We start from the raw sequence: 21,051 nt of genomic DNA on the forward strand, positions 1-21,051 counted from the left end.
GGTTCAGCCTTAGCAACATGACCAGTTAATTGTGCCCTCGAACAACTCAATTTGGATCTGAGACTGGAACAGCTCTGCTCTGTGCTGTTGTTCCCCTGTCCTTTAGAATCATAGAATCATAGTGTCTCAGGCTTGGAGGAAATCTTAAAGACCAAGCATACAATGGTTCTCAACTTTCATTCTGTCACAACAAAAGGAAGAATAATGTAGACAAGGATAAGAATCTCCCATTGATGTAAGTCAGTCAAGTTTACTCACTACAAAGGTAATTTGGCTCATGGGTATGTACAATTCTTTTCTTTCAATTCTCTTAGCTATTTTATATCTGTCCAATAGTTTCTATTACTTGTAATCAAGAAACTGATACAGAGCCACTTTAATTTTTATATTTAAAAAATCAATCACAAATATTGTTCTATATTGATAGTAATAAATTACCTGTGATGTGCAACATGAGTGATTGTGGCCACATCAATATATCAGAAAGCAAAGTTGAAAACTTCTGAACTAGTGTAACTCTTCACTTGAGTTTTAAAACCCCTTTACTTTTCTGCCAAGTAGTTATTCATCCTCTGCTTGTGTACCTCTAGTGACAGGGGATCTCATTTCTTCCTGAGGCAACTCAAATTATTAATAAGCTCAGTCCAGATGGAGCTGGAATCTATCTCTCTGAAATTTTTGCCCGTTGGTTTTATTGTATATTCTTAGGCCATGTAGAAAGTATCTATGAAGAGGCCATGGCACATGGCAGACTTTCGGCTCATTCCCTGTGGTCTTGGCCCAACCTCTGAATGGTACCACTGGACTTGGTCTAGTCTTTTTTTTTTTTTTTTTTACACAGGGAATTTTGCTTGGTGATTTGGGCTGATAAGCATTCTAGAAGCAGAGATGAAAGAGAGCATCTTGGAGCATGTCTAACCAAGAGAAGCATTTGGAACTGGTCCACTGGGAGAACTTAGAGGTGAGGAAAGCACAGAGAAGATGCCCTTTGCCCTCTCTAAACATCACTGAATTCCAGTCTTACCCAAAGGAGCAGTAGAGTCTAAGAAAGGAAATTCATCTCTATGGAAATGCATCCTGATCCACAGCATACGGCAAACAAAATTATTTTCTGGACACAGCACAAGTTGATAGATGGAATCATAGAGTGTTCAAGAATCCAGATTTTAGAAAAAGACTGCCTGGGATTGAATCAAAGCTCTGTCACTTACTAGTCGTGTGATTTTGGACAAATTCTTTAATCTCTCTAAACCTTGGCTTCTTCATCTGTACATTGGGAATAATAGCAGTATGTAATAGGGTTATAATGAGAATTAAATGTGATAAGTTATGTAAAGGATCATTGAAGAGCATTATTATTTTATATTTAAAATTTTACATTCAAGTTAAAAATATAATATTAATAAAAATTTCATGGATAGGATAACCCACATATTTTTCAAAATTAAAAATTCAAAATTTATCCAAATTGATAATCAAACTCATTTAAATGGCCTTCCCCTTCTCTTTTTGTTCTCCTGTTGACTGATGTTTAGAAGCAGAAGATAGCTTGGCCAATCTCATCTGGGCAGCTCCTTTCAAAGAATGTTGATAACTATGGAAATACTGCACTTAATCTAAGTGCTTAATGATAAGTACCCTCATGAGACAGCTGGCTGTACCTTTCTCTACATAGGGATTCAGATACATGGGACTTTTCTTCTCTGATTCTACATACATGATCTCCAAAATATTTTGAGTCAACTATTCGGGTTAGGAATTCCGTACAGACATAGCCAAAACTGTTGCTGGAGGGAAAATATGAAGACGCCAAAGTGAGAAAAATCACAGCTTGGGGATAAAAGAAGAATAAAGGGTAAAAACAATTGTGCTCTTTGTGAAGAGCATTGAGCCCAATATTTGAGCTACCTACAATGTTTATTATGATCTAGGGGCCAATAAAATATATGTTCCATGCTAGTGTCTTTCAGATTTTATCTGATAGGCCAAAATGCTGTCTTATTGCTTGTTTTAACTGAAGTTGAGCATTTTGTCCTATACTTATAAGCCAAAGTATTTATTTTATTGTGAACTTTTTGTTCATGTCCTCTGCACATTTTCTGTTGGGTTATGTGTTAGTATTATTTACATTAGTTTGTTTTATTGTTATTCTTCTTGTGTTGTTTATTAACCTAATTCTTATTGGTTTGTAAAAACTCTTTACATATAAAGGAAATTATGCCTTTTACATGAAGAAATTTTTGTATTTTATATAGTTGAAATAATGGCATAACAGTATCTAAAACATGAATCAGGGAAGCACCACTGTGTCTTTAAGTTCTAGAAAATGATTGTATGTGTGCATGTTTATTTTATATACTGTATTTGCAATATGAGCATAAAATATCCCCAAATTAGTACTTGTTCCTAATTAAAAGGAAGCAAAGAAAAAAAGCAAAGTTTCATTTTTATTACTGCTTCTTTTAAAAAAAGGCATCTCTTTCTTGTGAACCTTTATTAACAAAGATGCTTGATACATGTGAACAACTTTTATTCTGAGGCTCTTTAAGAGTTTTGTTGATACATTTTAGTCTTAAATACCTGTCAAGATTGGGTAAGAATTTAGTTAAGAATGTCGCAGTTTTTATTTTCTCTGTTTTTCCTTCTAGATATACCATTAAGCAGCAATTGTATTGTGTTTAAGGAAGCTCACTGCATACAGTTGTTCCCAAGGTATTGTCTTATGCTCTTACACTATTTGTATATATCTGAATGTAATTTCTTGTTTCTCTTATTTTTACCAATAATGTCAATATCTAGCACTATTTTAACCTTTGGGTATTCAATAATGCTTAGTAACTAGTTAAATTAACAAGTAAATTAGTGAATTTTTAATGTTCACCATAGTAGCAATAGTAACGGAAGTAATAGTTAGAGTTGTTGTTTTTAGCATTACTTTTGTGGAATATAAGAAAAGAGGAAGTTATGATCAATTTCCTAATCTGTAAAATAAGGATACTACTAGCATTTCCCTATTTTTTTTGTTTTTTTTAGATTTGAATGAATTAATACATGTAAAGCACTCGGACCCATGCTAATATATAACAACCTCTCAAAAATTTGCTTTTATTATTATCAACCAATTTTAAACGCTAATTCAAGAAACATCATTTCCATTTCAATTTCTCTCAGCCACTGAGTCACACTGATAACTATTCTCTTTCCAGAGGCAATTCTGCTCACAGAAGTAAGTGCTAGGACTTGAGAGAAGCCCATAAAAGTTGAGTGGTTGTTTCAGGGGCAAATTTGTCCGTGAAAAGGGTGTCCTTTCACCGTTTCCAATAAAACATACAATGCTCACCAATGCTCAAATCACTCCCCAAGTCTGCTAAATTAAGTCCTTGTCTAGGAAAATTACCCGAGTGGAGGGAGGAAAACAACAGCAAGCCATCCAGTATTGTGTGCAGACCGAGGACTTTAGTACAAGGAGTTTGATCCTGTGCTTGACCAAGAGAGAAATGTGGTTCTTTCTAATGGGTTGAGCACACAGGCATCTGGAGATGCATTATCAACAGTGCTTCGGGAAGAGTTTCCCCTCCATTGTCGTGGTTCATTATTGGATTATACGATTTTCATTTTTTCCATCCTCAGACTTACCACTTTAAATGCTCCATCCTTTGCAATCAAATGCAATTCTTAAGCTTCGTTTAGAAGCAACAATAGTGGTGTTCTATGGAATGGAAAAAGAAAAAAGGGGAAAAAATAGAGAAGAGATCTAATTTACCAGAACACATCTCAAGAAATTAGAAGAAGATAAACCTGTCCCTGGAAACTCACACACTCAGGCACAGAGCCCAGTGTGGGCTCACAGGGGTTTTGGTTTTACAGGCAGTTTCCTGGGAAAAAAGGTTTTGTTGGAATGAGGAGCCACAGAGCCATGGACCTGTTGCAAAAATGTTTTGGGAGTCAGTCTACATGACAGCCACTAAAACACTTCCAAAGGTAAGAGATGCTAAAAATAATATAAGCAGATATAACCAACCTCCCTGGATTAAGAGCTAGCTTTGAAAGTGTGAAGGTGGTATAGGACTAAGCCCCTAGATACAGAAAAAAATCAGTTTCCTCTATAAAGTCTGGTTTGCTACATCCACTCTTGGTTCCTGTCTCTTGGCATGCAGAGGGGAGAGCGCTTGGTCTGGAGTCTGAGGATCCAGGAGCTCATGACCACACCACGACCTCAGTTGTCTTCTCTACGAAACCACAGCTTTGAGGGTCCTCTTATGATGAGTAGGCCCACAGTCTGTGATCCTACCATGAAAGTGCAGGGGCTGAGATCATGGGGTTAAATGTAAGCAGACCCTGCTAAGCAAGTTAGGCTGTTTTAATGGATGCATTTTCATGTGAAGTCCTGGACTTTTTGACCACAAAATCGTTAACCTTATCACTCTCCCAGCTGCCTCCACCTCCCACCGCCCACCCGTTTCCCAGGCATTTTTAGATTGTTTTAAAGCCAGCCCGAGACACGCCAACATGGAAGTATAAAGTATAAATTTATTAGACTAAATCTTGCATCTTAGGATATTAGAGTTGGTTAGTCCTTCAGAGATTTTCTGGTCCAATTTCCTTATTTTAGAAAAGAGCAGCAAAATGATTTCTACCTGAAGATCAGATACTGTCCCTGCCCTGCCCATAGCCCCCAGGCCCTACCATTTCAGTGCTGTTGGCCTGACTGCCAACCTGGCATCTGCATCTCTTTGTCTGAGGACTTTCCCTGGCCTTTGTGGCCTGCTCTGTCCACACATATGGCAGGCCAGAAATGCCTGGGGAATTACTGCCCAGTACCCCAGTTTTCTCACCGTCAACCCCACCTTCGCCTGTCAAATAATTCTGAGGCATATGTTCTACACTGGCTCCCAGAGTTCCCAGCAGATTAAGTTCTACTTGCTCAAAATGGTAACTTGGATAGTTACCACTTATAATATACAATATATATTATTATATAATGATATAGGTGATAACTATAATATATTGTTTATTATGGGTGGTAATTATATATAAATATTATATATAATATGTTGTATATTATCAGTGGTAACTATAATACATATATTATTTATTATAGGTCATAATTATGTATGTTATTATAGTATAATAGTCCCCCCTGTACTGGCATCCTTCCCTTCCCTGACTCACTTCCCTATTACTCTACTCGGGATTCCTAGATTGCCTTCCAAATATCTGTCACTTGCACTCAAATCCTAATCTCAAGTTCTGTTTCTGAGGGAATTCAGAGATACCTCTGCACCTTGCACATACTTCTACTAATTTTTTCTAACACAAGGTTTCCTAACAATTTGTTTTTATAGCTGTGGCCCCTACCGGTTGGTAGATTTGTTGATCATTGTCAATAACTTTGCAACTTTGCTTTCTCAGGCCTTAGCACAATTCTAGCATGTAGTAAGATGCAGTACATGTTTATGGAAATGAATTAAATTGAATTTGCAAGACATCCTTTCTGGTTACTCCAGAGCTGGAAGGAAGTACCCAGAGCTCCTGACTCCTGCGGTTCTCTTCCTACAACAGCATCATCCATGCCCTCTGTGATATACCTCTTCTGCTTATGCCCACCCAGCATGCATTCCACCTTGGCCAATCTCAGTCCCTGTTGGTAGGGTTGGCCTTCCAATCCATGTAGTTCTTACCTCTGACCATAGTGATTTATTCAGAGATCCAAACTGATGGAACTGCTGGAAAAGAGAAGCTTGTTCTTTCCCTTTCCTTCTTTTCATTTTGCCTGCCTTCTTTCCTTCCTTCCTTTTTTCCTTCCTTCTTTCCTTCCTTCCTTCCTTCCTTCCTTCCTTCCTTCCTTCCTTCTTCTCCCTTTCCTTCTTACTAGAGTTACTGAGCTTATAGGAATATAAGCCTAGAGCTTCCCGATGAACAGCTGACTACCATCAGAAGAGAGCTTGCTTAAAGTAAAACCATTAGAGGGAAAGGCAGAATGAGAGAAAGAGAGAGAGAGAGAGAGTGAGACTGACTGAGTCCTAAAGACATTGTTTTAGTTCCTGTGTACAGATATACCTAAAGATCGTGAACTTTTCAATTATGTAATTCAATATATTAACATTTTTGCTTAAGTCAATTGAATTGAGTTTCTTAGATTCAAGTACAAACTTTTGTTAAATTACCCACTTTGCACTAGACTCTGGCCAGGTACTGGAGACTCAAGGGTATACATCCTGTTACTGTCCATGGAGAATTTACATATTAATAGGTGATTTGAGGAGTAATATTACAACACTGTGCTTCAATTTTCCTGGCTACCTTTTTTGGAGCCATCATGTTTCTTCTTTTCTTGTCTCTTTTCAGAAGAGACAAAGAAGCTAGGTGATTTTCCTTTCAATTTCCTAGTCACACAAAACTCCTTTCTAGTACTCTTTTTAAGAGGCCAACATATCCTGGTTGTTTGTTCCATATGATGAATGTCACCATTGCTTATTAACCTCCAAAATAGGCAGCCCTCGACATTAGGGCTTATGGTCTGTATGAGACCACATAAAAACAAGACACATTCTCCCCCATGCACATTTCAAATGAAATGTAATGGAAGAGAAATAAATAAAAAAGGAAAAAAAATGCCTTAAATGGTTTATGTTGGAAAATGTTATATGGGCAATAATGGTGCTTATATGGGCTTTGGGTAGAGACTTTGATAATGAAGGTTAAATGAGGGAATGTTACAAAAAATGTTCACTGTTCATAAAAATAAATCTCTGGTATGAACCAGAATGAAATAAACAGAGTTGCAGGCGCCGGTAGCAGCTGGGGTGACCTCAGCCTCAGGTTGGTAATAGCCAGACTCGCTGGAACCACACACTCTCACCTCAGCAGGATTCATTTAGCTCTCCGTCACAGGACACTAAGGTCCCCAGGCCTCAAGGGTGGCTCTTCAGCTGTCTCACTGAAAAACAAAGGGCTTGTCGTGTCTGGCATTTGTCTTCCTTGGGTCCTGGCAGGGTTTCCAGGGACCCTGTCTTTCTAGGTTAAATATCAGTCCAGGGGTTTCAAACACAAATGTCCATGAGGGCAGCAAGTTGTGAATGAGTGAAATGGACTTGAAGGGGATAATGGGAAATTGGAGAAAACATGCCCCGTCTGAAATGGTCGCCACTACTCAGCTCCCGGCTGACAACGGGAATGCCAGCTCAGTGGGATTAGATCTTCCATTTTTCAAGGGAAGCTGGAAATCTGAATTTTATATAAATTTTTCTGATTTTTAAATGTTGGCAACCAATTTCTGTTAAATATATATATATATTTATTGTTGGAGGGGGCAAAAGAATACATGTTTATGGGACAGAATTGACCTAGCAGCAGCCAGTTTACAATCTCTTGCTAAGTGACTGCTGAGGTTGTAATGACAATTGTTTGGTTTCATCAATTATTGCTGTAGAGCTCTCAGATAAAGGCCCTCTATAGTGCGCAGTCCTGGAGGTAAAAGCTTATAGTAGAAGTGGCCATTTATAGCAGGCACCATGTGCTGGGCATTTAGCTCATAAAGCTATGAGCTTTACATGGATTATTTCCTTATTTCCTCTCTTCATTCCTAAAAGGGAAGCACTAGTGTTAGCCCATTTTATAGAAGGGGAAACTGAGGTTTCCAGAAATGAAATATTTGACCACAGTCATTGTATAGGGCACCCTTGGTACATTACCTCACATCTTCTTGGCCTTGCCACTGATGCCAGCCAAGGCTACCACTTCACTTTACGTGCTTCTCTCTGGCTTCGTTTAGTTGCATGGGGGTGTTAACTAAAGTGGCCAATGGATAAAGGCTTTTGTCCCTGGCTGACACTTCTGACACACATGCCATAAGACTCCTCAGAAGGTCCTGTGTGAAGTAACCAGTTACCTGCAGCAGTTAATACTTCCTTGTATTGGTTTTTCCTCCTTCCCTATTTGCTTCCTTGCCCTTATTTGAGGGATCACATTCCCCAATAAACTACCTACACACACACCTTCATCTCAGGCTCTGCTTTTGGAAACCCAAGCTAAGATAGTGAGTGGTAAAGCTAGAATTTAAATCTAAGTTTGGCTGGTCCCCAAGTGAGTACTCTATCAACCAGGCACCAAAGTCGCTGTGTGATTCCTTTACCAGGTCCTTTCCAGCCTGATTGGTCCTGAATAAAGCTTTAGAGCAAAACGGCTCTAAAAGGATTCTCAAACCAAGAAGGGAGGATGGTGGTGTGGGGTAGTTGATGCACAGAAATGAATTGGGGAAGGGAAAAGGACACAATGTAATTTTACTTCATAATGCATTTTATTTTTCGGCACCTACTACATGCCTGGCACTGTGCCAAGTACCAAGGATGGCACCTGGAACTATGGGAATGAAAACTATGGAGGTAAAGACCAAGTTCCAAAGATCTTCAGTGACTTTAGGCAAGGATGTCATTTTCAAATGCCCACAGGGCCGGGTGAGAACCTGAGGTTAAACTAGCTTGGTTTTTGTTCGCATTACAAACACAAACGCACAGTCTTCACTCTTACTCAGAATTAGGCTTTAGGTTTTCTCCCATTCTTCTTCTAATACGTGGCTATCTCAGTCTGTCATTCATTTTCCCACTTTAGATAGAGATGTGAGTACAAAAGATATTCCACTTTCCTTTCTTTTTAAATTAATTAATTGAGATATAATTGACATATAACATTGTGTAAGTATAAGGTATACCACGTGTTGGTTTGATACATTTATATTTTGCAATATGATTACAATAGCATTAGCATTAGCTAACACCTCTATCACGTCACATAATTATCATTTCTTTTTTGTGGTGAGAACAATTAAGATCTCATCTCTTAGCAACTTTGAGGTTTATAATACGGAACTGTTGACTGTAATCACTATGCTGTGCATTAGATCTCTAGAACTTATTTATCTACTAGTTGCAAGTTTGTACTCTTAGACAACGTTTCCCCAGTTCCCCCACCCGCCAGCCACTGGTAACCACCATTCTACTCTCTGTTTTTACAAGTTCAGCTTTTTTTAGGTTCCACATATAAGTGATATCATACAGTATTTATCTTTCTCTGTCTGACTTATTTCACTTAGCATGATACCTTTGAGGTCTGTCTGTGTCGTCGCAAATGGGAGGATTTCCTTCTCTCTCGTGGCTGAATACTATTCCACTGTATATATATACCACATCTTCTTTATCCATTTATCCATTGATGGACACTTAGGTTGTTTCCATACCTTGTCTATTATTAGTAATGCTGTAATGAACATGGATATATTTCAGTTCCTTCAGATACATACCAAGGAGTGGGATTGCTGGATCATATGGTAGTTCAATTTTTAATTTTTTGAGGAACTGATGTACTGTTTTCCATAATGGCTGTAACATTTTACATTGCCACTAACAATGTATAAGGGTTCCCTTTTCTCCATATCCTCACCAACATGTGTTATCTCTTGTCTTTTTGATAATAGCCATTCTAACAGGTGTGAGGTGATATCTCATTGTGGTTTTGATTTGCATTTCTCTGATGATTATTGATGTTGAGCATCTTTTCATATACCTATTGGCTGTTTTTATGTCTTTTTTGGTAAAATGTCTATGCGGGTCCTTTGCCCATTTAAAAATTTGAAATTTAAAGGATTATTTCCTTTTTTGCTGTTGAGATTTATGATTTCTTTATGTATTTTTGATAATAACCCTTTATCAGATATATGGTTTGTGAATATTGTCTCCCATTCCATAGGTTGCCTTTCCAATTTATTAATTGTTTCCTTTGCTGTACAGAAGCTCTTTAGTTTAATGTAGTCTTATTTGCTTATTTTAGTTTTTCTCGCCTTTGCTATTGGTAACTTATGCAAGAAATCATCGACAAAACTAGTGTCAAGGATCATTTTCCCTATGTTTTCTTCTTGGAGTTTTATAGTTTCAGGTCTTACATTTAAGTCTTTGATCCATTTTGAGTTAATTTTTGTCAATGGTGTAAGATAGTGGTCCAGTTTCATTCTTTTATGTGTAGATATCCAGTTTTCCTAGCACCATTTATTGAAGAGACTGTCATTTCTCCATTGTGTTTATTGGCACTCTTGTCAATAATTAGTTGACCATATATGCATGTGTTTATGTCCGGGCTCCATATTCTGCTCCACTAGTCTATGTGCCTGTGCTTTCCTTTGAACTCTAAGGAAAACAGCCACTCAAGGGTAATGACAAATGGCAACCAATCCTGTCTTCCTGTCAGGGAAACATGATGGAGGCTGGGAACTGGGGAGACTGGCTCCTCTATGAGGTATGATTTAGCTCCAGCTGGCTGTCACTGTGCAGGAATGCAGGCCCCATCAAGCCAGATCTCCTAATTGTTTAAGAGAAGTCAGGAACCCAGAGATGTTTGTAAAATCTCCAAATTTTTAAATGTTAACGATGAATTCAAATTTCTTAAAAACAGTAGGCAAGCCAACACTGGCAGAGCAAACAGAACACATCTGCAAGTTGCATTTTACACGTAGGCCACTGGTTTGTTCCCTGTGTTGTACACTGAGCCCTTTTTTCCTCCAAAGTCCTTGAGACACACCGCATTTTCCTGGGAGAGATGTAAGACTTGGAGAAGTGGCATAGTACACGGGATGCCATTGAATTTGTCGCTTAGGATTCTCCTCACTTTCTGTTTCTAAAGGAAATAGGTTAAGATGTGTTTATGTATTTGTGTGTGTGCTTGTTTGCTAAAGATTCCGAAATAGACCTAATTTAAGAAAAACAAACAAATATATACATTGACTTTCTTCGCAATCTATGAAGAGGCCAGGGAAAAACAAATTAATTATCCAAATAGGTGCCTTTTGCTGATGTATGGAAGTATTTGAACATGGTAGGTAGAGTTTAAAAAAAGGGATTCTTAAATCAGCAAGAAGGGAGTATATGACTTTCATTTTTTTCTTTGTGTAAAATTGTTGTGTCCCCTGACCAGATTTCTATTGGCCTTGATGATTAGTTGGCTATTTTAGTAGTTCATTGTCTCAGCCTTTAGTAAGAGCTCCTCCTAAATGGGACTCACTATGTCATAACTGTATAAAATATTCATTAAGATAGTGCTTTTAATGGATTTGTTTGGAATGAACTCAAGCGGAGGGAGCCATCGCTGACTCGTGGAGTGGTAGGGCTGTTTCAGGGCTGTGTCTGTCTCAAGTCCTGTCTTGTCCAATAAGCCCCTCCACCTCTGCCTGCAGGCTCCAATCTGAGAGGAGGCACAGAGACCATACTGATGGGGTTTTTTAGAACTAGAAGTTCTATTTGCACGAGTGTATTCCAACTTGGTGTTTTTCATATTGTGTTTAATGGAGGTATGCTACAGCTTGTTTGAATTACACTGGGGTGCTTTTGCCATGCAGAATTAATTGCCTAGTACGTGAGTGCTCGAGCTCCAGAATTAGACAAATTTAGCTTTGAATCCTGGCTTTGCCGACTACTAGTTATGTGACCCTCAGGCAAGTATCTTAACATCTCTGAGTCTTAGCTTCTGCACCTTTCAATCTAAAGCAATGCTAGTACTTACTTCATACAATATTTGAAGGTTGAATGGGGATAATTTGCAAAGTACATAGCCTAGTGCCTGGGGCATATTAGAAACTTATTAACATTAGCCATTGTTCTCTAAGTGGTAGGCCATCCAACTGTTAACACATAGCTGGGTCCATTTGAAGTTCGAATGAGGCTTTCTGCTAGATAGAAACCATTTGGTTCTTATCTCATATCAACCCTGACAATTGAGCAGGTATAACTGAGCACGCTTAAGCAAATGAAAGAATTGTGGACCAGAGAGTTTAAGTGAAATGACCAAGATTACTCTTCAGGTTGGTGATGGGATCTGGCAATAGAATTGAATATTTTGACTTCTTTCTCAGCGTTAATTCCAGTCCTTTATATCAGCTTAAGACCTTTTCTTTCCTATTCTTCATTTTTTGTAACCAGCATACATATAAATCTGAAATCATGCCGTTATGACCTCTACTATTTAATTTCTATCTGTGCACTTTTGTGCTGTTCAGTCCTGGGCAGTCACCTTCTGTCCAACCTTTTGAAATATACTGACATGAAATAAATAGTAATAAAGAATCTTCCCTATCTTAACAATACCAACCTCAAAACCTGGAGTCTTGAGGCCCTTGAGCTGTCATTTCAGCTCACCCCACTCCATTCCCTCCTGGTTCTGAACACTGTGCGTCTGTTAGGGACCTGTAATCCATTTGGGGAGTGACCTTGGGCAAATTACTTCACTTTTTGGGTCTTTGTTTCTTCATCCTTAAAGTGGAAAAGATGATTAATTTATTAATAAGGGAATAATATTTCCCCATAAAGATATGGAAGATGTTTAACAATGATCAACTTTGTTGCTCTGGGGCTGGGTAGGGCTAGGGTTTTATTTTCATAACCTTCAAACTGAAGTCACAAACACTTATCGTAGGATAACTGGAATAATGAACCAGATGTTTCTCAAGGCGGGGTCCGGTGAAGTGGCAGAGATGGGGCAACCACATGGGAATGGGCCTGGGGCTGCCTCAAATAGACTCTTCTTTGGTGTCTCAGTCCTGGGAGGGAAAATATGCTCATCAAGATCCTGATTAAGCAGGGATTGCCAACGGCACTCTTTGTAACCAGGCAAACAAGAGCTCCCCAACCCCTTTCACTCTTAATACAAAAATCTATCAAGATTTAATCACATTGCTTTATCTCCAGGACCTAACCTCTGAGTGTTCATGAGAATATTTTGCTTTGTCTCCAGGCCCTAAAGCCTGTTCCTCAATGGGAGCTGTGGTCCCTTTAGGGTTTTTACTTGAGTAGAAGAAGCAAAGATTGCTTTTTGTTCCCCTTTGACTCTCTTCTGAATTAACATGAAATTGAAGATTACTGTAGTTAGGGGGAGGAAAAAGAGAGAGAGGCAGAGAACAATGAAGAGGGGAGCCAGAGAAGAAGGCCGGGAAAGCCAGTGCGAAGAGTGTATCTTTGGGCCCAAGGGAAGCTCTGTGTTCATCAAGCTGATAGTTCCCTTCCAGGCCATCAGCAAAATGAAAATGCCGCACCCAACCGCATTTAAATTCTTTCATCTAGGTCCCTAAAACCCTTCTCTGGGGAGTGCGCTTTGGAGTGTGAATTCCTCCTAGCTGATTATCTCAGTGTAAGTGCAGATGCCACCCCCCACCCGCCTCCAGTCCTCCTTCCACTGTAATGGCCCTTTCTGGGCTCCATGACCAAAGTGATGCCAGCACAAGGGTGGCTGCATCTGAATGTGTAATTGAGAAACAACACAGACACTGATGTCTCAGTATTAATTAATGGAATTTGATGTTTATTGCTGTCATATCAACCAATCACTTTTTTCAGAAAATTAATTAAACCATGGGTAGGAGTTTGGAAGCTCCTACACAAGGCCAAGGAGGGCTGATTGGGAGCCTTTGGGACTGGGGGAGGAACTGCATCTATGGTTTAAGTGTGCGTGAGGTTTGTCTAAAACCACAGACTTAGATTCCAACACAGAGAGAATGCAGAGGAATGTGGGGAAGGGGTCTTTGCTGTCTTTCCCTCCACCTTAGTCATTCCTCACTTTTGTTGTTAAATTATTCCTTCTCACCTCCTTCCACTGACTGTCTCTGCTCTGTGTAGGGTAAATCCACTCATTTGCCTGCCAAGATGAAGCATGGAATCAACAGCGGCAAAAGAACTCCATGAGAAAAATCTTGGTAGGGCTTGTTCAGATGAGGTCACCAGATGGCTTGTATTAGACAGAAAGACCTGAATTTCAACATTCTGTCCTTCTAAAATGTCCCTCATTAGCATTTTTGGATCCTTCCTTCTTTTCCTCTTCCTCTCTCCCTCTCTGGTCTTTACTCTTCTCTCTTTCCTGAAAAGAAGTCATATTTATTTCAAATTTTTTGAATCACATTGTGTTCTGATTATGAATTGAAATGATGTATATTCATTATAAGAAAATCAATTAAAAAGCACAAAAGTATGAAATGAATGCCAGTTGAGGAGTAATAGTTAATGTTGGATTGTTTACTAGGTAACAAGCTCTGTGCCAAGTGCTTTACATATATGACCTCATTTAATCTTTTTAACAATCACATGAGGAAGGTACTGTTGTTATCTGTGTTTTGCAGATGAGAAAATTGAAACAGAGAGGTTAAGTAGCTTGCCCAAAGTCACACAGCTAGTAAGAAGTAGCAAAGACTTTGAACCCAGCTGGTCTGACTCCGGAGTCTTTACTTTCTCATCCAATATGCTCTACTACGTTACACTGGGCTGTGCCAGCTACGTTCTAGAAACACACATCAAGAAAGAGGGTACTAACTGGGGAGGTCTCCAATCACTCAGACTAGTTCTCCTGGGGAACATCTAGTCTGGGGAACTTACCACCCTCCACACTCAGGCTCTCTGCCTGATAGAAGCCTGTTTTTTACAGGGATGAATTAACATTAACTGGGCTCACAGCAATAGCTGTGGTACTCAGAATATTAAGCTCGTTAGTTTACAAAGAACAAGGCCACAGTCTAGAAGGTCTGCATTTGCTCATCAGTGCATCCTCATCCAGCAGCAAAGCTGCATGGGAAGCTAACCAACAACTGTTTTCTTGGACTGGGTACCTGGGATCAGTCCATGGGGAATCATTCAGCTAACTCGTAGCTGAGTTATCTGTTTAGCACCAACCTTCCCCTCTCCCCCCACCTCCCTCATTACAGGAGTAATGGAAACCATAACACACCCATACACTAAGCCAAGGCCATCTCTCGCCTTTATCTACTGTCCCACGACTGACCTCTCTCCATTCTGATAACACATTCTTTCTGTAGATTTCTTACTACATTCATTCAGGCTAAGTCAAGTCTCGTTGGTCTGGGAGTCATTCTGTCTTCTGGTTTTGTATATCTCTGCTCAGGTCTGCTAACTGTTAGTTCAAAGCTCAACTTTTAAAGGGCAATTTTTAAAAACTTTATTGAAGTGTACTTTACATATCATAAAATTTCCCCATTTTAAATGTGCAATTCCGTGATTTTCAGGCAGTTTACCAGATTGTGCAGCCACTGTCGTAACACTTTCATCACCTCAATAAGATCCATCGTGCCCATTTACAGTTAATCTCTGTTTCCATCCCCATTTCATATAAGTAAAGTCCTACAATGTGTGGTCTTTTGTGTCTGACTTCTTTCAATTAGAATAATGTTTTGGAGATTCCTCCATTTTGTAGCATGTATCATCATGCATTCCTTTTTATTACTGAATAGTGTTCCATGGTGTGGCTATGCCATATTTTATTTATCTATTCATTTGTTGATGAACATTTGAATTGTTTTTTATTATGAATAATGCTGCTGTGAGCATTCATGTGCAAGTCTTTGTGTGGTCATATATTTTCATTTTTCTTGAGCAGATACCTATGAGTGGAGTTTCTGGTCGTATGGTAAATTTATGTTTAACTTTTTAAAAACCATCCAAAAAATTTTCCAAAGTGGCTACATCAAAGGGCAGTTTTATTGCCCTGATTTCCAAGCTGTTGTGGCATCTAGCGTGGTAGTTCCCCAGGACTGACAATAAAAGGAATAAAAATCACCCATAATCTCATGCTTACTATTAACGTTTTATTGATACATATAAAATTATTATTTTATGTATAGTATTGTATAAATATAAATGAATAAAATTTTATTTTATGTATAATAGAATAAAATATATTTGTATATCTGTATTTCATGTCAATAAAACTATATATTTATATACAGATATATATATAAATGTTATATAAGAAGATATACATACACACATATACACACTTGGGAATATACTATGTTAAAAATTCAACTTCTTAAAAAAAATTCAACTTCTTTTTTTAACTTATAAGGGAATCATGGTCATTTATCTGTTTCATTAAACATGAAATATGATTTTTAATATATTCATAATAGTCTCCTCCTGGATATACCATAATTTTTAAACCATTGTCCAATGTTTGGACTTTTGGATTGTGTTGTATTTACTTTTAAGTCATAACTTTAAATATGTATACTTGCAATTTTCAGTTAAATTTTTATCTGGGCCTCTTCTCATGTTTTTCTTGAATACTTATCCCTTTGACTTCTCGTGGCCATATGTTCACGCTTCACCAGGTTTTCCCTCTCTGTTGCCTCTTGGTACATATGAAGTCTGGTCCCTTCACCAGAGGAATAATTTAGAAAGCAAACTTCTGTTTAAAGTGTGCCTGTTTCTAATAATATCAAAGCTCATGGTCAATGTAATTGAAAAAACAATTACAAGCAGGATGGTGGTTTGCTGAGTGTAGACAGGTTGGCTGAAATATTTTACTCTGTAGTAGCGTTTTATAGAGACCTTGTCAGAGGATGGGGAACATGAGGTCACTTTTTAAGATTTTCACAGAGAATGTGGACTTATTAAGAATGGTATCTTAATTTAAAACACTAAAGATAGGACAATGCCTTCAGTGGCCTTTTAACACATTGCCACCTGTAAACCAATCTCCTGCCAGGCCTTCCTACCTCTAGAATAAATCCTAAGTGCAAGTCTGATCATGAGGCTGTTCACCTCTCTCTACATGGTCGTTCAAGATCCATCATGGTCTCCTGACTTAGTGTATACTTCGTAGAAACTGAGAAATTGTCCATTCCGTAAGAAGAGACTCTTAGCCTCCCAATCTTTTCTTTTTTCTTTTTTTTTTTTGTGAGGAACGTCAGCCCTGAGCTAACATCCATGCTAATCCTCCTATTTTTGCTGAGGAAGACCGGCTCTGGGCTAACATCTATTGCCAATCCTCCTCCTTTTTTTTCTCCAAAGCCCCAGTAGATAGTTGTATGTCATAGTTGCACATCCTGCTAGTTGCCGTATGTGGGACGCGGCCTCAGCACGGCTGGACAAGCGGTGCGTGGGTGTGCACCCGGGATCCGAACCCAGGCTGCCAGTAGTGGAGCGCGGGCACTTAACTGCTAAGCCACGGGGCCGGCCCTCTTTCTTTCTTTTTTAAATAATATCCTACTTTTGTTGAGATATACACTTACCAAAAATTACCCTTTTAAAGTATATACCTCAGTGGTTTTTAGTACATTCATAGAGTTATGCAACCATCATCACTAATTTTAGAACATTTTCATCACCTCAAAAAGAAACCCTTCACTCCATATTTCCTCCTCTTTCTGGCTCCCGGAAACCACTAATCTGCTCTCCGTCTGTATAGATTTGCCTATTCTGGACATTTATGTAAATGGAATCATGCAATATGTGGCCTTTTGTTTCTGGCTTCCTTTCACTTAGCATGTTTTCAAGGTTCATACATGTTGTGGCATGTATCCTTAATTCCTTTTCTAGGCCAAATAGTATTTCATTATATAGATATACCACCTTTGGTGTATCCATTCATCATTCGGTGATTCTACTTTTAGGCTATTTGCATAACGCTGCTATGAATATTCATATACAAGGTTTTGGTTAATGTATATTTTTAATTTTCTTGAATATATATCTAGGACTGGAGTTCTAGATCATAAAATAACTCTGTGTTTAACATTTTTAGGATCTGCCAAACTTTTTTCTTTCCTCATTGAATTGTTTAGACATCCTTGTCAAAAATCAATTGACCATAAATGTGAAGGTTTATTTCTGGACTCTCAATTCTATTCCACTGACCTGTTTATCTATCCTTATGCCAATACACACTGTCTTTATTACTGTAGTTTTGTAATAAGTTTTCAAATTTGGAAGTATGAATCCTCCAACATTGTTCTTCTTTTTAAAGATTTTTTGGGCTCTTCTGGGATCCTTGCATTTCCATAAGAATTTTAGGATCAGCCAATTTTGTCAATTTCTACACAAAGCCAGCTGGGCTGTTGATAGGGTTTGCATTGAATCTGTAGATCAATTTGGGGAGTATTGTCATCTTAACAATATTAAGTCTTCAAATCTATAAACATGGGATATCTTTCCATTTGTTTAGGTCTTCTTTAATTTCTTTCAACAATAGTTTGTATTTTTCAGTGTACTTGCACTTGCAAGAAATCTTGCACTTCTTTGGTTGCATTTATTTATAAGTATTTTATTCTTTTTGATACTAAGTAGAATTGTTTTATTAATTTCATTTTTAGATTGTTCACTGCTAGTATGTAGAAATACAACTGATTTTTGTATATTGATCTTGTATCCTTCAACCTTGCTGAACTCGTTTATTAGTTCTAAATAGTATTTTTAGTGGACTCCTTAGGATTTTCTATACTCAAGACCATATATGCAAATAGAGATAGTTTTACTTCTTCCTTTCCATTCTGTATGACTTTTCTTTTTCTTGCCCAATTTCTATGGTCTGAACCTTCAGTATAATGTTGAATAAAAGTGGTGAGAGTGGACATCCTTGTCTTCTTCCTGATCTTAAGAGGAAAATATTCTATCTTTCACTATTGAGTATGATTTTTGTTGTGGGTCCCTCCCTCGCCTTTTCTTATGTTATACTTTTACCTGGAATATTATTTCTATCTCCATATTTCTGTTTTTAAAAATAATATCTATCAGTTAAGACCAAATGCCCAACAAGATATCATCCCGCCCACCCTGAAATCTCTCTATCAATTTGTTTATATATCTCACAAAGTATTTTATCAAATTCCATGTTTTACTGTAGCTATTTATGTGGTTACTCTGGTAAGCTATCTCCTGTTTATCTGAGTATAGGATGCAGCAGTGGTTTTGCATAGTATAGCACAGGTTGAGTGGATACTTGTCATTCTGGAAAATAGCAAAATTATATAGTAAAAAATGAGTAGAACTGGAATTAAGTTAAATGTTTCAAAAGGGTAAGTTGCCTCTAACTTCTTTTTTTCCTTCTGAAAAGATTTCATCCCTTTGAAACCTTTCTATATCAGTGTGTACAAGGTAAGAATTACTAACTCCTTGAAGAGCTTCCTAGTGCTCAAAAATCTTCTGGAGTAGAAACAATATCAACAACAAAAATATAAAGAGAAAAATTCTTGGAATCAGGAGAGAAGTGTTGTGGCAAGATTACTAATCTGTTCAAACTGGTTTGGGGGCTGGCCCTGTGGCTTAGCGGTTAAGTGCGCGCGCTCTGCTACCCGCGGCCCGGGGTTTGGATCCTGGGCACGCACTGACGCACCGCTTGTCTGGCCATGCTGAGGCTGCATCCCGCATACAGCAACTAGAAGGATGTGCAACTATGACATACAATATGTCCTGTGGCTTTGGGGAGAAAAAGGGAAAAAAAAAAGGAGGAGGATTGGCAATAGATGTTAGCTCAGGGCCGGTCTTCCTAAGCAAAAAAAGAGGAGGATTGGCAAGGATGTTAGCTCAAGGCTGATCTTCCTCACAAAAAAAAAAAAAAAAAAAAACCGGTTTGGACCTACTGCTATGTTCCTGATCACTCAGGGCATACTACTTTTTCTTATCTTGCTACAACTGACCAGTGCTGGAAAGGAAAGAGGGTGGTGAGGAGAGAACTCACCTCTCTGAGAGTGACCAGCTGACTATGTTCAGAATTAACATATAACACTAAGTGATGTTAACTCTGAAGTATCTTGGGGGTGTTTTATCCACCCAATTTTCAAGTCTAAATACTATAGGATAAAAGTCAGGAGAAGAAAATTGCTCAATAATACATGGATATAAAATTGAGCCTCAAGCAAAATTTTCCCCACTCGCTTCCTCCTCTAGATATCTTCAGCAGTTCCCCTGGCTCTAAAATGATGGTTCTCAAACTTAAATGTACATCAGAATAACCCAGAGATCTTATTAATACGCAGATCACTAGGGCCCTCCCCAGACTTTCTGATTCAGTAGATTTCTAACAAATTTCTAGGTGATTCTAATGCTATTGGTACAGGAACATACTGCAAGAACCCCTACTCTAAAATTACCGTGGAATCTCAGCTCCATTCCATAAAATTCACTTTTACCTCAATCTTGGTTTTGTTTAATTGTGCAAATAGCAATCTGATTAAACAAGTCTCTTTGAAAGCTGACTGTGTTTGCTTTTTTGAATTCACAGTCCTCAGTTATAAATAGTAGGTGCTTATGTCTTTTGAGTGAATGGATACAACTAATTTATACTGAGATTCAGTGATCTATAGAAGCTTAATGTGTTGCCTTTCTAGGATATTTAAATTTTAAAGGAGGATCAACTTAAAATGAATTAATCTCTAAATTATAAGAATATCACCAAAAACAAACAACTCAATTTTTAAAATGTGCAAAAGATTTGAAAGACACTTCACCAGAGAAGATATGTGGATGCTAAATGAGCTTATGAGAAGATATCCAACATTAGTTATTAGAGAATTGCATTAAAACCATGATGAGATATCACTACACACCTATTAAAGTAGCTAAAGACAAACAAACAAGCAAAAACACTGATAATATCAAGTGCTGACAAGGATGTGGAACAACTGGAACTCTTATATTTTGCTGGCAGAAGTGCAAAATGTTACAGTCACTTTGGAAAATAGTTTGGCAGTTTCTTGTCAAGTTAAACATAAACTAACTATATATATGACCCAGCAATTCTATTCCTAGGTATTTACATAAGTGAAATAAAAATATATGTTCACAAAAACCCTGTACACAAAGGTTTATGGCAGCTTTATTCATAGTCATCAAAAACTGGAAGCAATTCAAATTTCCCTCAACTGGCAAGTGAATTAACAATCCATGGAACATCCATGCAGTGGATATTACTCATCAATAAAAAAGAGTGGACTAGTGATACACACAAAAACATGGATGAATTTCAAATGCATTATGCTAAATGAAAGAAACCAGCCTCAAAGAGGTACACAGTGTATGATTGCATTTTATATGACAATACAGAAAAAAGGTAAATTAATAGGGAAAGAATAATCAGTGGTTGGCAGGAGTTAGAAGTTAGGGGTGGGTGATGACAAAGGGATAACATTTGAGAATTTTGTGGGGGAGGATGGAAGTGCTCTAATCTTGATTGAGTAGTGGTTACACAATTGTATGCGTTTGTGAAAACACATAGAACTGTACACCAGAAAGA

General features: G+C 38.1%; 1 long non-coding RNA gene across 8 annotated transcripts in view; it reads left to right on the plus strand.

Annotated features, from left to right (window-relative positions):
- LOC131408319 (uncharacterized) overlaps positions 1–21,051 on the plus strand; it is a 268,312-nt gene that overhangs the window by 229,992 nt on the left and 17,269 nt on the right. For 7 of the 8 annotated variants that reach the window (XR_009220749.1, XR_009220750.1, XR_009220753.1 and 4 more), the window contains 3 exons: positions 842–961; positions 2,649–2,712; positions 3,868–3,981. This is a non-coding gene — a long non-coding RNA (uncharacterized LOC131408319). The remainder of the gene's footprint in view (positions 1–841; positions 962–2,648; positions 2,713–3,867; positions 3,982–21,051) is intronic. The other variant, XR_009220748.1, reaches the window with a different exon arrangement.

Source organism: Diceros bicornis, chromosome 1, assembly GCF_020826845.1.
Source record: "Diceros bicornis minor isolate mBicDic1 chromosome 1, mDicBic1.mat.cur, whole genome shotgun sequence".
Taxonomy (NCBI): Eukaryota; Metazoa; Chordata; class Mammalia; order Perissodactyla; family Rhinocerotidae; genus Diceros; species Diceros bicornis.